Source organism: Salmo salar, chromosome ssa11 (assembly GCF_905237065.1).
Source record: "Salmo salar chromosome ssa11, Ssal_v3.1, whole genome shotgun sequence".
Classification (NCBI taxonomy): domain Eukaryota; kingdom Metazoa; phylum Chordata; class Actinopteri; order Salmoniformes; family Salmonidae; genus Salmo; species Salmo salar.
This window is the reverse complement of record NC_059452.1, coordinates 1,255,376-1,272,141: the sequence shown is the minus strand read 5'-3', so window position 1 is coordinate 1,272,141 and position 16,766 is coordinate 1,255,376. Positions and strand designations below refer to the sequence as shown.

The 16,766-nt window shown below is 43.0% G+C and overlaps 1 long non-coding RNA gene across 2 annotated transcripts; it reads right to left on the bottom strand.

The window, feature by feature from the left end:
• Window positions 1-6,190: 6,190 nt before the first annotated feature.
• On the bottom strand, window positions 6,191-9,346 carry LOC106562029 (uncharacterized). 2 transcript variants are annotated; one of them, XR_001318955.2, is made up of 4 exons: window positions 7,913-9,346; window positions 7,557-7,676; window positions 7,101-7,199; window positions 6,191-6,892 (listed from the first exon to the last, which is right to left on the bottom strand). It is a non-coding gene; the product is annotated as an uncharacterized lncRNA (long non-coding RNA). The 2 variants fall into 2 exon arrangements; XR_001318953.2 differs by having other exon boundaries at window positions 6,191-7,199.
• Window positions 9,347-16,766: the final 7,420 nt, after the last annotated feature.

Below are 16,766 nucleotides of genomic sequence, written 5' to 3'. Positions count from 1 at the left end.
ACATTATCTAATATAAATAGGCAAGTGATTTACATTTTTACATTTTAGTCATTTAGCAGACACTCTTATCCAGAGCGACTTACAGTAGTGAATGCATACATTTCATACATTTTTTTCTCCGTACTGGTCCCCCGTGGGAATCGAACCCACAACCCTGGCGTTGCAAACACCATGCTCTACCAACTGAGCCACACGGGACCGTGATTACATCAATTTTCCCATTATTAAAGTGGCTTGAGTTGAGTCAGTATTTTGGCAGCAGCCACTCAATGTTAGTAATGGTTGTTTAACAGTCTGATGGCCTTGAGATAGAAGCTGTTTTTCAGTCTCTCGGTTCCAGCTTTGATGCACCTGTACAGACCTCGCCTTCTGGATGTTAGCGGGGTGAACAGGCAGTGGCTCGAGTGGTTGCTGTCCTTGATGATCTTTTTGGCCTTCCTGTGACATCGGGTGGTTATTTTCCTGACATCACACTCCGAGGGCCCTCACCTCCTCCCTGTAGGCCGTCTCGTCGTTGTTGGTAATCAAGCCTACCACTGTAGTGTCGTCTGCAAACTTGATGATTGAGTTGGATGCGTGCATGGCCACGCAGTCGTGGGTGAACAGGGAGTACAGAAGAGGGCTGAGAACGCACCCTTGTGGGGACCCAGTGTTGAGGATCAGCGGGGTGGAGATGTTGTTACCTACCCTCACCACCTGGGGGCGGCCCGTCAGGAAGTCCAGGACCCAGTTCCACAGGTTATATCTGGAGTATTTCTCCTGTCTTATCCGGTGTCCTGTGTGAATTTAAGTATGCTCTCTCTCTAATTCTCTCTTTCTTTCTCTCGGAGGACCTGAGCCCTAGGACCATGCCTCAGAACTACCTGGCATGATGACTCCTTGCTGTCCCCGAGTCCACCTGGCCGTGCTGCTGCTCCAGTTAACTGTTCTGCCTGCGGCTATGGAACCCTGACCTGTTCACCGGACATGCTACCTGTCCCAGACCTGCTGTTTTCAACTCTCTAGAGACAGCAGGAGCGGTAGAGATACTCTCAATGATCGGCTATGAAAAGCCAACTGACATTTACTCTTGAGGTGCTGACTTGTTGCACCCTCGACAACTACTGTGATTATTATTATTTGACCATGCTGGTCATTTATGAACATTTGAACATCTTGGCCATGTTCTGTAATAATCTCCACCTGGCACAGCCAGAAGAGGACTGTCCACCCCTCATAGCCTGGTTCCTCTCTAGGATTTGGCCTTTCAAGGGAGTTTTTCCTAGCCACCGTGCTTCTACACCTGTATTGCTTGCTGTTTGGGGTTTTAGGCTGGGTTTCTGTACAGCACTTTGAGATATCAGCTAATTTAAGAAGGGCTATATAAATACATTTGATTTGGTTAACACCTCTACTCTTACGATAAGTGACCACAGATAGTCAGGACACCCTTTTAATGTCCCATCCAAAATGCAGAACCCCACAAAGGATAATGTCCCCAATAACTGCCCTGGGATCAGAGGAAAGAGTGCCTCCTACTCACACACCAACACAACTTCAAGAAGCATCTGGTCTCCCATCCAGGTACCAACCAAAACCAACCCTGCTTAGCGTCAGCAGTAATGCAGCAGTGGAATGCAGGATGGTATGCTGGTTGCTGCAAATGCTCTGCAGATTCTATGAAATCCTACTACACTTCAAACACAAGTGTTGAAAGTCTTCAGAAATTGTAGTTTCTTTACGAGATAGATTCCAGGGCCCATATCCACAAAGAATCTTAGAAAAGGTTCTAGGAATCCTGTTAAAACCTATTTTTAAGAAGAAGAAAAATCCCAGTTCAGAGGCTGTAGGATGATGTTAAGACACTGCCCAGACAAAAGTCTAAACCAGCAGTAAAATCAACCAGAGATTTGGATATAATGATGAGGTTTAATGGCGGTTGGAATCCAATAAATGTTGCATTACCGCCACCAATTAGACTGGGGTATAAATCCCTTATACTTTGCATGGAATAAAGGGAAAGGGAAAATATAAATAGAAAATGCCCTGTCATCTAACCCTACATTCATTGAAAACCCACCACCCTATTCCACTATTTAAACCTATCTGGTCCTACCTCAGGCCAATGGCCTGGGAGGACGGGACTCCACCACTCAAAACACCCTCTAACTCTTCTGACGTCAAATCTCGTACACCCGCCACAACCTTTATTTTCTGTCACTAACTTTCCATCTCTGTGGTACAGTTGATAACCATCGCTAAGCACGCTAAAAAGCCAATCTTACTGAAGCATATACACTACATGACTAAAAGTATGTGGACACCAGCTCATCGAACATCATTCCAAAATCATGGGCATTAATATGGAGTTGGTCCCCCTTTGCTGCTATTACAGCCTCCACTCTTCTGGGAAGACTTTCTACTAGATGTTGGAACATTGGAAGCAAGTCCCTGCAGCATTCAGCCACAAAAGCATTAGTGACATCGTGCACTGATGTTGGATGATTAGGTCTGGCTCTCAGTCGCAGTCACCTGAAATGCATTTCAATTAACAGGTGTGCCTTGTTAAAAAGTTAATTTGTGCTAGCTGTGCCACTAGAGATCCTGGTTCGAGTCCAGGCTCTGTCGCAGCTGGCCGTGACCAGGAGACCCATGGGGCGGCGCACAATTGGCCCAGCATCGTCTGGGTTAGGGGAGGGTTTGGCCGGCAGGGATGTCCTTGTCCCATCGCGCTCTAGCGACTCCTGTGGCAGGCCGGGCGCATGCACGCTGACACTGTCACCAGGTGTACGTGGTTTCCTCCAACACATTGGTATGACTAGCTTCCGGGTTAAGCGGCATTGTGTCAAGAAGCAGTGTGGCTTGGCTGGGTTGTGTTTCAGAGGACGCACGGCTCTCAACATTTGCCACTCCCGAGTCCATACGGGAGTTGCAACGATGAGACAAGACTAACTACCAATTGGATACCACAAAATTGGGGAGATAAAGGGTAAACAAAATAGTTTTAAAAATGTCTTTAATTCTTAATATGTTTGAGACAATCAGTTGTGTTGTGACAAAGGAGGGGTGGGATACAGAAGATGGCCCTATTTGGTTAAAGACCAAGTCCATATTATGGCAAGAACAGCTCAAATAAGCAAAGATAACGACAGTCCATCATTACTTTAAGACATGAAGGTCAGTCAATCCGGAAAATGTCAAGAACTTTGAAAGTTTCTTCAAGTGCAGTCGCAAAAACCATCAAGCGCTATGATGAAACTGGCTCTCATGAGGACCGCCAAAGAAAGACCCAGAGTTACCTCTGCTGCAGAGGATAAGTTCATTAGTTACCAGCCTCAGAAATTGCAGTTTAAATAAATACTTCACAGATCTTAAGTAACACATATCACATCAACTGTTCAGAGGAGACTTACCGGTAGAAATCTGTCCTTTGGTCTGATGAGTCCAAATGTAAAATTCTTTATTTATTTAACTGGGTAAGTCAGTTAAGAACAAATTCTTATTTACAATGACGGCCTACCAAAAGGCAAAACGCCTCCTGCGGGTACGGGGGTCTGGGATATATATATATTTTTATAAATACAATATAAATATAGGACAAAACACAGATCACAACAAGAGAGACAACACTACATAAAGAGAGACCTAAGACAACATAACAAGGCAGCAACACATGAAAACATAGCATGGTAGCAACACAACATGGTAGCAACACAAAATGGTAGGAGCACAAAAACATGGTGCAAACATTATTGGGCACAGTCAACAGCACAAATGTCAAGAAGGTAGAGACAATACATCACACAAAGCAGCCACAACTGTCAGTAAGAGTGCTCATGATTGAGTTTTTGAATGAAGAGCTTGAGATAAAACTGTCCAGTTTGAGTGTTTGTTGCAGCTCGTTCCAGTCACTAGCTGCAGCAAACTGAAAAGAGGAGCAACCCAGGGATGTGTGTGCTTTGGGGACCTTTAACAGAATGTGACTGGCAGAACGGGTGTTGTATGAGGAGAATGAGGGCTGCAGTAGATATCTCAGATAGGGGGGAGTGAGGCCTAAGAGGTTTTTTTTAATAAGCATCAACCAGTGGGTCTTGCGATGGGTATACAGAGATGACCAGTTTACAGAGGAGTATAGAGTGCAGTGATGTGTCCTATAAGGAGCATTGGTGGCAAATCTGATGGCCGAATGGTAAAGAAAATCTAGCCGCTCGAGAGCACCCTTACCTGCCGATCTATAAATTATGTCTCCGTAATCTAGCATGGGTAGGATGGTCTTCTGAATCAGTGTTAGTTTGGCAGCTGGGGTGAAAGAGGAGCAATTACGATAGAGGAAACCAAGTCTAGATTTAACTTTAGCCTGCAGCTTTGATATGTGCTGAGAGAAGGACAGTGCACCTTCTAGCCATACTCCCAAATACTTGTATGCATTGACCACCTCAAGCTCAAAACCCTCAGAGGTAGTAATAACACCTGTGGGAAGAGGGGCATTCTTCTTACCAAACCACATGACCTTTGTTTTGGAGGTGTTCAGAACAATGTTAAGGGTAGAGAAAGCTTGGTGGACACTAAGAAAGCTATGTTGGAGAGCATTTAACACACAATCTGGGGAGGGGCCAGCTGAGTATAAGACTGTATCATCTACATATACATTGGGGGGAAAAAGTATTTGATCCCCCTGCTGATTTTGCACGTTTGCCCACTTACAAAGAAATGATCAGTCTATAATTTTAATAGTAGCTTTATTTGAACAGTGAGAGACAGAATAACAACAACAAAATCCTGAAAAACGCATGTCAAAAATGTTATAAAATGATTTGCATTTTAATGAGGGAAATAAGTATTTGACCCCTCTGCAAAACATGACTTAGTACTTGGTGGCAAAACCCTTGTTGGTAATCACAGAGGTCAGGCGTTTCTTGTAGTTAGCCACCAGGTTTGCACACATCTCAGGAGGGATTTTGTCCCACTCCTCTTTGCAGATCTTCTCCAAGTCATTAAGGTTTCGAGGCTGACGTTTGGCAACTCAAACCTTCAGCTCCCTCCACAGATTTTCTATGGGATTAAGGTCTGGAGACTGGCTAGGCCACTCCAGGACCTTAATGTGCTTCTTCTTGAGCCACTCCTTTGTTGCCTTGGCCGTGTGTTTTGGGTCATTGTCATGCTGGAATACCCATCCACGACCCATTTTCAATGCCCTGGCTGAGGGAAGGAGGTTCTCACCCAAGGTTTGACGGTACATGCCCGGTCCATCGTCCCTTTGATGCGGTGAAGTTGTCCTGTCCCCTTAGTAGAAAAACACCCCCAAAGCATAATGTTCCCACCTCCATGTTTGACAGTGGGGATGGTGTTCTTGGGGTCATAGGCAGCATTCCTCCTCCAAACACGGCGAGTTGAGTTGATGCCAAAGAGCTCCATTTTGGTCTCATCTGACCACAACACTTTCACCCAGTTGTCCTCTGAATCATTCAGATGTTCATTGGCAAACTTCAGACGGGCATGTATATGTGCTTTCTTGAGCAGGGGGACCTTGCGGGCGCTGCAGGATTTCAGTCCTTCACGGCGTAGTGTGTTACCAATTGTTTTCTTGGTGACTATGGGCCCAGTTGCCTTGAGATCATTGACAAGATCCTCCCGTGTAGTTCTGGGCTGATTCCTCACTGTTCTCATGATCATTGCAACTCCACGAGGTGAGATCTTGCATGGAGCCCCAGGCCGAGGGAGATTGACAGTTCTTTTGTGTTTCTTCCATTTGCGAATAATCGCACCAACTTGTCACCTTCTCACCAAGCTGCTTGGCGATGGTCTTGTAGCCCATTCCAGCTTTCTGTAGGTCTACAATCTTGTCCCTGACATCCTTGGAGAGCTCTTTGGTCTTGGCCATGGTGGACAGTTTGGAATCTAATTGATTGCTTCTGTGGACAAGTGTCTTTTATACAGGTAACAAACTGAGATTAGGAGCACTCCCTTTAGGAGTGTGCTCCTAATCTCAGCTCGTTACCTGTATAAAAGACACCTGGGAGCCAGAAATCTTTCTGATTGAGAGGGGGTCAAATACTTATTTCCCTCATTAAAATGCAAATCAATTTATAAAAAATATTTGACATGCGTTTTTCTGGATTTTTTTGTTGTTATTCTGTCTCTCACTGTTCAAATAAACCTACCATTAAAATTATAGACTGATAATTTCTTTGTCAGTGGGCAAACATACAAAATCAGCAGGGGATCAAAAACTTTTTTCCCTCACTGTAAGTGTATGTAAACTCACTTCGAGTGTCTCTTTTGGATGGCCTGCCACCACTCCACCGGCACCCTGGGGTGATGCAGGAGAAGACAAGGGAGCTTCAGTGGGCACTCCTAATGGGCGAGTAGGACATACAGGAGGAGGAATAGTATAAGGATGAGGGAGCTCCCTGGCGTTGGCCAGGGATATGGGCCCGATCATGTTGCTGTAAACTATAGGCTGATCTGGTCCTACTTATATGTATTCTTTTATATATGTTATCTGTAAATAGTTCCCAAAAGCTTTATGCTTTTACTGACTGCCTACTTGTTTTCTTTCTTGTTCTCAAATACCATCAAGACCTCCAGTGGTGTCAGGTTACAAACTGACTGCTGCTGGTCCACTGTACATCAGTTCACTTCTGCGTATTAGAGAATGGAGTTTGACGATCAACATTGTAGCCCTGAGGGACACGATTACAGGATATGATTACACATTTGCTGTGAGTTGCAAAGAACCTGCAGGATTGTATGAAATACACACAAAATGTTAAGCTAAAGGATTTATGCATTAGTTCATTTGGCTGGGTGGCAAGCACAGATTTGAGAAATGTCTGTTGTCCCCTCCAGAGATTGGACAGTTTGATGAGCTGAGCTGGTGATCCCTCTTCTCTGCATCTCGGGGGAATAGTGTCTATCAACAGGGCACATATACATTATCATCAGCATGAGGAAGGAGGAGAACATGATCAGAGGGAGAGTTACTGGGTGATAAGGGGTTTCTCTAGCCATGTGTGTAAAAATATATTGGATTGGAATTATTGTGACCAGACTACGTCATTGCAAGACGAAGACTTTGTTCAACTAGAGAGATAACACATGCATACATTCACTATGTTTACATTCTGAGCTGCCATGTGGAGCAGGTTGGAGGCTCACTACTTGTCTGTGGCGTTCATACGGACATTGTACTTGATCAGGAGGGCCGCAATGTGCATGTGCTGTAGAGGAGAGAAGTGACAGGAGAGAAGAGGACAGAAGAAAAAAAGCAAGAGAGACAGAGGACATGATTTAACATCCTCATGACATGCCTAAAGACTGATGACATTCACACTAATACATATGTAGGCTTTCCACTATGTCTCATCACAGAATGGGTGATATTTTATGTGATTGACGGGATGGTTTTCTGAACTAAACAATGCATAGATTGTCATGCATTTCACGTAAAAGGCTATCGTTATATATATTGCATGGTAATGACAATTCTTTTTTAAAAAAGCATCCAAGTAGCCTTCAGTCAATCAAACAATTATTTTTGAAGAGCCAATAGGAAAGGCAAAGGAAGGAAGACTAACCTTGAGCATCAGCAGATCTCTTCGCTATTTTCCCTTGGCTGCAGCCTCAAAGAGGGGGGTGAAATTCCACAGGTCAGCTACGTTGACCGATGCCCTGTTTCTCACCAACAGCTCAGCAACCTCAGTGACAGTGGGAGCAGACACACAGGGACACTAGAATACAGAACATTTAAAATGTACTGTATGTATGTAGTGCAAAACTAAACTCGATGATAAAGATGTATTCAGTCAATGCAGAACTAAAGCCAACTGAAAGACAGTAGGGTGTACTAGTCAGACAACACATAACCAAATGTAGAGAGTAAAATATAGAAAAGAGAATCTTTGCACTTAACCAATATGCTGTACTAATGTACCATTGATTTTCTGCTAAGTTTGTCCATCTCGGATCCTCTCTGCTAAGACAAAGTGTGGGAACTTAGCCTGGTGACATCAGCGGCCTGCAGCTCCACTGTAGTCAGCTAAGCAAAGTCTCTGGAGCTCCGGCAACAGGCAGCCTGGAACACACAAGTGAAAGTAGGATAAATGGCATGTGATTAACAACGTAAGCGGTCACACTCTAATGAAGGAATTTGAAATGTCCATCCTTTACGTTTACGTGAGACGCTAGCGGAGTATGAAGTTTTGTCTGTGCTGAAGGTGCAGTAGTGGTGGCAGCGTTGCTTCAGGGGTCAGAAAACGAACACACAGGAGGACCTCAGGTAAGTGGCATGTGAACATAAACCGTAAATGACACTCACGCGCCAATAAGGAAGTATGGAAAAAATATTAGCTCTTTGCAGGACTTCCTCCTGGGCGACATCCTCCCATTGTCTCTGTTGCCTCCATTCTTATTGCAGATAAGATAACAGCCAATTACAGGCCACCAGGTGGGTAGAGCTGCCACACTGTGTCCGAGTCAGGTTGCCTGAATATTACCAAAGCTACCAAAACACAGCACACCCAGTGCCACACCATAACATTAACACTGGAGCAATATTCATAGTTGAAGTCACACTCAATGTCCGATAACTACTCACTCGGTAATGTTGAATAGTTATGTTGCAGCTGTGACAGTCACACCTGGATCCATACAGAAGGTAGTCCTGCAGAAGGGAGAGGGAAAGGACACACACACAGGTGGTTATCTAAACATTTTAATGAAATTATAAATGAATCGCCTGTCTTGGTTTGAAGCCCACTCACCACGTCAAGGTACGAGTGGGTTGTTAGTAGACAAAGACAATGTTAGTTCAGGCCCTGAAGCAAAGATATGCATATTCTTTGTACCATTTGAAAGGAAACACTTTGACATTTGTGGAAATGTGAATTGAATGTAGGAGAATATAACACAATAGATCTGGTAGAAGAAAATACAACACAATACATCTTTGAAATGCAGCAGAAAGGTCCCTGTTCATCACTCTGGTTGTAATTCCGATGGTGTCCACAAGATGGCAGTGCATGTGCAAAGTTTCAGATGGATAACTTGAAGCCCAGCTCATTGGCTATCTAGCTAGCTTTGTTTGACCCCGATTGGTGCTTATTTGACAAAGATACAGTCGTTCAAGTGAAGACAGCCCGCGTCGTTGGCATGCCATGAAGGTATTGCTCTCTGACCAAATATGGTGTCCTATAGGATATACTACATCTCTAATGATATAGTGAAGTCTGGTTACGTTCTAGGATCTCTGAGGAATACATACGAATGCGATTTGACTGGTTGAAACAACGTTTAGGGTGAGATTTTCACAGATTCCGTTCTTTACAAATTGAACAAGTGGAAATACAAAATCGATCGTGCATTCTATATGGAACTTTTTAGGATATGAAAAATTATTTTATCTAACAAAACAACACTTCATGTTATCTCTGGGACCCTTCGGATGATAAATCAGAGCAAGATTTCAGAATGTAAGTACACATTTCACCTTCAGAGGTGAATTTATCAAACCTATCGCGGTGAAAAAAGTGTTTTGTTGTTAGGAGCTCTCCACAAACAATAGCATGGCATTTTTGGCAGTAAAAGCTACTGTAAATTGGACAGTGCAGTTATATTTACATTTACATTATTAACACGAATTTAAGCTTTCAACCGATATAAGACACTTATATGTACCGACATTTGTTGTTTCTCTAAAATCTGCGTTGGTGACAAGGCGCAGCATGATTTACAACTGTCCCGTTGATGGGACGTCAATCCCTGTAACAAAGATACAGTAAAGAGATCAATACAACGAATGCAGGATGCCGTCATTGGCGGAAACAAAGTGGATATTTAGTTTTTTTCCTTCTCCAATTTAAACTTCTTTCGACATGTTTCCAGTTTGTCTCCTACTGACCTCAAGTTACGCGTGAGTGTTCTGGGTGATTCCATCCTCCACAGTGTCGTTGTGTTCAGGAACAGGTGTCCTGAACGGCATAACTATGATCGATAGTCTGACGCCACACTTTCCTCACATACATCCACCATCACAGCTATATCATTGTAATGTAGGCCTACATCTGACACAAAATGAGTATCATCATGCATATCCAGCATCACAGTGACATCGCTGTGATCAATGTCTACATCAACATTATCAACTACCTCATCAAGATCTTCAACCTCAGCACAGTAAGTGTGATCATGTGCAGCATGATAAACATTGTCACTTACCTCTGTGCTTACCTTACTCCTTTGTTTTTCCCTGGGGCCTTGTGACCGCTTTTGTAGATGAACTGGAAAGGAGAAAATGGTGGGCACAGCAGTCCGGGTGAGGCTGACTGTTCTCATGTCATCACGGCGAAAACACTCATCTTCAAAGTGATGGGCACAGAGTTGAGTGTCGGGTGGGTTCCCAATCCATCCGCCCGACATTTTCTACCCACTGTTACAGCCTTGGCCTGTCATGAAAAGGAAACCTGTGGAAAAATATGTATTTAATAGTAGGCTAGAAAAGGAAGCAATCCTTTTTTTATTAGTTGCATAGCCGTTTCAATTTATACTAAACATTTCAAAGAAAGACCAACATCCCTAGTGACAAAATAAACGGACAGTGAAATGGTTACTAGTAGAAGTACATAGTGTCCCTACACAAAATAATGTAACAAGAGCGCATTCTTCAAATGTAGATCCTTAATTGACACTAAAAGGTTATATCCTATTTTATACCCATTTGAAGACACAAAAGCCCCCCACCACATAATTTGTGACCAAGTTTTCATCTGCTCTGTGTCAAACAACTTTGCTGTCAATCAATCAAATGTATTTATAAAGCCCTTCTTACATCAGCCGATGTCACAAAGTGCTGTACAGAAACTCAGCCTAAAACCTCTAACAGCAAGCAATGCAGGTGTAGAAGCACAGTGGCTAGGAAAAACTCCCTATACAGGCCAGAACCTAGGAAGAAACCTAGAGAGGAACCAGGCTATGAGGGGTGGCCAGTCCTCTTCTGGCTGTGCCGGGTGGAGATTATAACAGAACATGGCCAAGATGTTCAAATGTTCACAGATGACCAGCAGGGTCAAATAATAATAATCACAGTGGTTGTAGAGGGTGCAACAGGTCAGCACCTCAAGAGTAAATGTCAGTTAGCTTTTCATAGCCGATCATTGAGAGTATCTCTACCGCTCCTGCTGTCTCTAGAGAGTTGAAAACAGCAGGTCTGGGACAGGTAGCACGTCCGGTGAACAGGTCAGGGCTCCATAGCCGCAGGCAGAATAGTTGAAACTGGAGAAGCAGCACGGCCAGGTGGACTGGGGACAGCAAGGAGTCATCAGGCCAGGTAGTCCTGAGGCATGGTCCTAGGGCTCAGGTCCTCCGAGAGAAAGAAAGAGAGAATTAGAGAGAGCATACATAAATTCACACAGGACACCAGATAAGACAGGAGAAATACTCCAGATATAACAGACTGACCCTAGCCCCCCGAAAAAAAACTATTGCAGCAAAATCAAGCAATGTAGATGCAATGACCAATGTAGTTAACTACACAAGCCCAATTGTAGTTAATATTAACGACCTAGCTAGATAGTGAGATAATGGTGTTTACCTAGCCAAGTAAGCGACTATGAAAGCTAACGATATTCAGCTCATGCAAATTTGAAGCAGGCTACTAGCTAACAGGCTACAAGCTAACATTTAAAAATTCCTTTGTTTTGTCGAGATCACGAAACAATTTGATGATAGATTGACAGTATGGCTGAGGCGGCAGAGCCCACGGTGGATCAGCACATCCGTTTTTATTTTGAATAGAGATTAACCCAGGCAGAAATGGCATTCTGTTTGTCAGTAAAAGATGGCTTCCAGTTTTGGCTCCAATACATTCCAATTTTAAAGACATGTAAAAAGTGTGGTTGCACTACTATTTTAAATGGATTGAATGTGGAATGTTCAGTGCAAGAAAAGTTAACATTGAGGTCTGTGGTTGCAGACTACCAATTAAAGTTTACCAACATTTACTAGACTACCAATAAAAGTACATTTTAATCTCTTTAATAGTTTTAACAGGGAGGTTGGCCTGTTAATAGCAGGAACAAAACAGTCACAAACAACAATTAACAAGTAGTACAGAAAAAAAAACTATTTGTAAAACAGGTAAAATTAATCATGTTGAGGTTTCTAAATACTGCAATATTTCATGTAAGCAAATGTCTATTTGTCATTTCAACTACAAATGGTGGGCAAAATGTTGAGGTGCTGAAGTACAGCTACGCTATTCATCTAGTTATTAAAATCATCTCACTGACACATACTGTAACGTGTTGTTTTTTTGAAATTTGTCATTCCTCAGTTTATTGCTGGAGCTTTGATAAGAAGGCCCAGGCTTATACACTAGCACAGTGGTTCCCAAACTTTCTATAGTCCTGTACCCCTTCAGACATTCAACCTCCAGCTGTGTACCTTCTCTAGCACCAGGGTCAGCGCACTCTCAAATGTTTTTTTGCCATCATTGCAAGCCTGCCACACACACACTACATGATACATTTATTAAACATAAGAATGAGTGTGAGTTTGTCACAACCCGGCTCGTGGGAAGTGACAAATAGCTCTTATAGGACCAGGGCACAAATAATAATATAATAATTAATTATGTTGCTGTTTATTTAGCCATCTTACATATAAAACTTTATTTGTTCAATGAAAATTGTGAATAACTCACCACAGGTTAATGAGAAGGGTGTAACTGAAAGGATGCACATACAGTGTATTCATCCCCCTTGGCGTTTTTCATTTTTTGTTGCATTACAACCTGTAATTTATTTATTTGGATTTCATGTAATGGACATACACAAAATAGTCCAAATTAGTGAAGCGAAATTTAAAAAATTACTTGTTTAAAACAATTCTATAAAACTAAAAATTGAGAAGTTGTGTGTGCATATGTATTCACCGCCTTTGCTATGAAGCCCCTAAATAAGATCTGTGCAACCAATTACCTTCAGAAGTCACATAATTAGTTAAATAAAATAAACCTGTGCGCAATCTAAGTGTCACATGATCTGTCACATGATCTCAGCATATATACACCTGTTCTGAAAGACCCCAGAGTCTGCAACACCACTAAGCAAAGGGCACCACCTAGCAAGCGGCACCGTGAAGACCAAGGAGCGCTCCAAACAGGTCAGGGACAAAGTTGTGGAGAAGTACAGATCAGGGTTGGGTTATAAAAAATATCAGAAACTTTGAACATCCCACCATTAAATTTATTATAAAAAAATTGAAAGAATATGGCACCACAACAAACCTGCCAAGAGAGGGCCGGCCGCCAACATTCATGGACCAGGCAAGGAGGGCATTAATCAGAGGGGCAACAAAGAGACCAAAGATAACCCTGAAGGAGCTGCAAAGCTCCACAGCGGAGATTGGAGTATCTGTCCATAGGACCACTTTAAGCCGTACACTCCACAGAGCTGGATTTTACAGAAGACTGGACAGAAAAAGCCATTGCTTAAAGAAAAAAATAAGCAAAGACGTTTGGTGTTTGCCAAAAGGAATGTGGGAGACTCCCCAAACATATGGAAGAAGGTACTCTGGTCAGATGAGACTAAAATGTAGCTTTTTGGCCATCAAGGAAAACGCTATGTCTGGCGCAAACCCAACACCTCTCATCACCCCGAGATCATCCACACAGTGAAGCATGGTGGTGGCAGCATCATGCTATGGGGATGTTTTTCCATCGGCAGGGACGGGGAAACTGGTCAGAATTGAAGGAATGATGGATGGTGCTAAATACAGGGAAATTATTGAGGGAAACCTGTTTCAGTCTTCCAGAGATTTGAGACTGGGACGGAGGTTCACCTTCCAGCGGGACAATGACCCTAAGCATACTGCTAAAGCAACACTTGAGTGGTTTAAGGGGAAACATTTAAATGTCTTGGAATGGCCTAGTCAAAGCCCAGACCTCAATCCAATTGAGAATCTGTGATAAGACTTAAAGATTGCAGTACACCAGCGGAACGCATCCAACTTGAAGGAGCTGGAGCAGTTTTGCCTTGAAGAATGGGCAAAAATCCCAGTGGCTAGATGTGCCAAGCTTATAGAGACATACCCCAAGATACTTGCAGCTGTAATTGCTGCAAAAGGTGGCTCTACAAAGTATTGACTTTGGGGTTGGTGAATAGTTATGCACGCTCAAGTTCTGTTTTTTTGTCTTATTTCTTGTTTGTGTCACAATACATATTTTGCATCTTCAAAGTGGTAGGCATGTGTAAATCAAATGATACAAACCTCCAAAAAATCTATTTTAATTCCAGGTTGTAAGGCAACAAAATAGCAAAAATGCCAAGGGGGTGAATACTTTCACAAGCCACTGTACAGTCTGGGATCTGGGAATAATGGTAATTTCAGTTATTGAACCATTGATTCTATTGTTGTATTATACAATGTATAAATGTACACCATGGTAATTCTTTGTGATGCCTCATTTTAGGAGGATCAGATGGTGACAGGGGTCTCAGCAGAGTCAGGCAGCCAGGGAAAACCAGACTGTGACAGAGGTGAGGTGAATTTTTGCGGACACAACACTTTATTCTCTCTGTCCAGCAAACACTGGACAAGACAGATGCTTTTTTAAGGCAGTTGGACAAACCTCAAGTTGATTTCCAAACTGTATCAAGGGTTGATAGAGGCTTTTCCCGATGACACAAAACATGTGATACAAAAATGTGAGAAAGACAGTATTGATGATGAATAGATACAAATATGTTAGAATGCCCAGTCACGTTCATATAATCTCAGACATAAATTACTGCAGTTTAAGACCATCAATAGAATGTGCTATATGCCAGTGAAACTGAATATCATGCACTCAGAAATTGTATTATTCTGCTGGAGGTGTAAAGCACAAAAGGGGACACATTTGCATATGTTGTGGTCTTGTGAAGGCTGGCTGAATTCTGAGAACATACTCTGTCTACAGATTCTCCCTGTTTTTGTTTGCTTAGAAATGTTGATACAGGAGACTTATCAGAAGAAACTGTGTAACCTAGCATTTATAGTGGCTAATAAATGCATTGCCATTAATTGGAAGGTTGGTTTTCGTCCAACAATGTATGGAAGAAATGTCGTTATGTTCAGTATCACTAGATTTGTTTTAAGATTAAGGGTATACTGTGCAACTTTCATAAGGTCTGGATGCCTTCTTTGGAATACTGTACAAAATAAATTGTCTGTATTGAAAACATGTCCACGTCAGGAGAGATTTAGGCAATCCCTAGCTGCTGTGCTGCTCAGTCTTGGCCCTGTGGGTCTCTTGTACTGTTGTCACTCCGGCCTTCGCCTATCACACATGAAACCAGTAAGGAATGTTTCACTAAGATCCTAAAGCTGAGTGTGGTGTGTTGGGTGAGTTACAGGGCCGTGGACCCCTAGGAGCAGGACTGGGTGACCCAGCTATATATTCTGTGCAAGCAAAAATAGCTCTACAGTACTATTAGGCCTATGATATTAATTATACGGAGGGTGTACTGTTATAGTATCGGTGTATGTGTGTGTTTTAACTCAACTTTTGTTTTCCAAAACTTTAATTTGAGAAAAAGATGGGAAGTTGTGTTGGAGAAAGTTGAGTTATTGACTAAACTGGTGGGGATCAGGCATGTAGGCGGCTTGGGTTGGCTGGGCGGTCTGGCTGAAATGTGGATGTCTTAAGAATCAAGAGTTGTCTTTGTACTTTATTTGTAAGAGTTGTTTATTTGTTAGGCTGTTGGGTAAAGGTGCAATACCATATTGATTATTGAATTATCATGGATCTAGTTCAGTCTTATCAAACATTTAATAACCTCTTACCTGGCTTGATGACTGTGGGCATTTTTGCTTGCTTTTTGTTGTTCTAAATAGACGGCTTGAAGGGCGATGGGTCATATTAGATTGTGTAGAAATGCAGGAAATGTGCTTAAGTTGCCTCAAAAAACGGGAGGACCCCCAGAGCCCCTGCCAAGTTATGTCCCCCTCTACAAATAGCACTGCTGGGTGATTTACAAAGTCATAGTCATTCGATCAATATAATTTACCCAGCATTATTAGCTTTAGCTCTCGCTGTGTCATGGCTACTCCACTCAGAGCTTGGAGGCCCCACTAAATAAATGTTTATAAAAAAAAAGAAGAAAAAAAAGATTCTCCTTAATTTTCATCATATCCATTTGGAAGTTCCGTACAGACTCAGGAGAGGCGAAGGTCCTCCGAAACACAACCCAGCCACTGCTTCTTGACACAATGCACACTTAACCCAGAAGCCAGCCGCACCAATGTGTATGAGGAAACACCGTACACCTGGCGACCATGTCAGCGTGCATGCGCCAGGCCCGCTACAGGAATTACTAGAGCGCGATGGGACAAGGACATCCCTGCCGGCCAAACCCTCCCCTAACCCAGACAACGCTGGGCCAATTGTGCGCCGCCCCATGGGTCTCCCAGTCGTGGCCGGCTGAGACACAGCCCGATATCGAACAAGGGTCTGTAGTAACGCAGCTAGCACTGCGATGCAGTGCCTTAGACCGCTGCACCACTCGGGAGGCCCTCACTAAATTAATTAATTCAGCCATTCACTGCTATTTAATGGATCAACTTATTATTACTTGAGTCTTATCAGTTGCAATGCAGCTATATCTAAGGCATTTCAGATTGTGTGCCATTCGGTCCCCTCCCCTCCTTACTATTGCTCAACCTCTCTTTTTCAATACCCTCCCGTCTCTCTCCAGGTGGACCACTGGCTGGAGTTCAGTACGCGGCGCGTGTGGCCAGTCGGGCCTAGC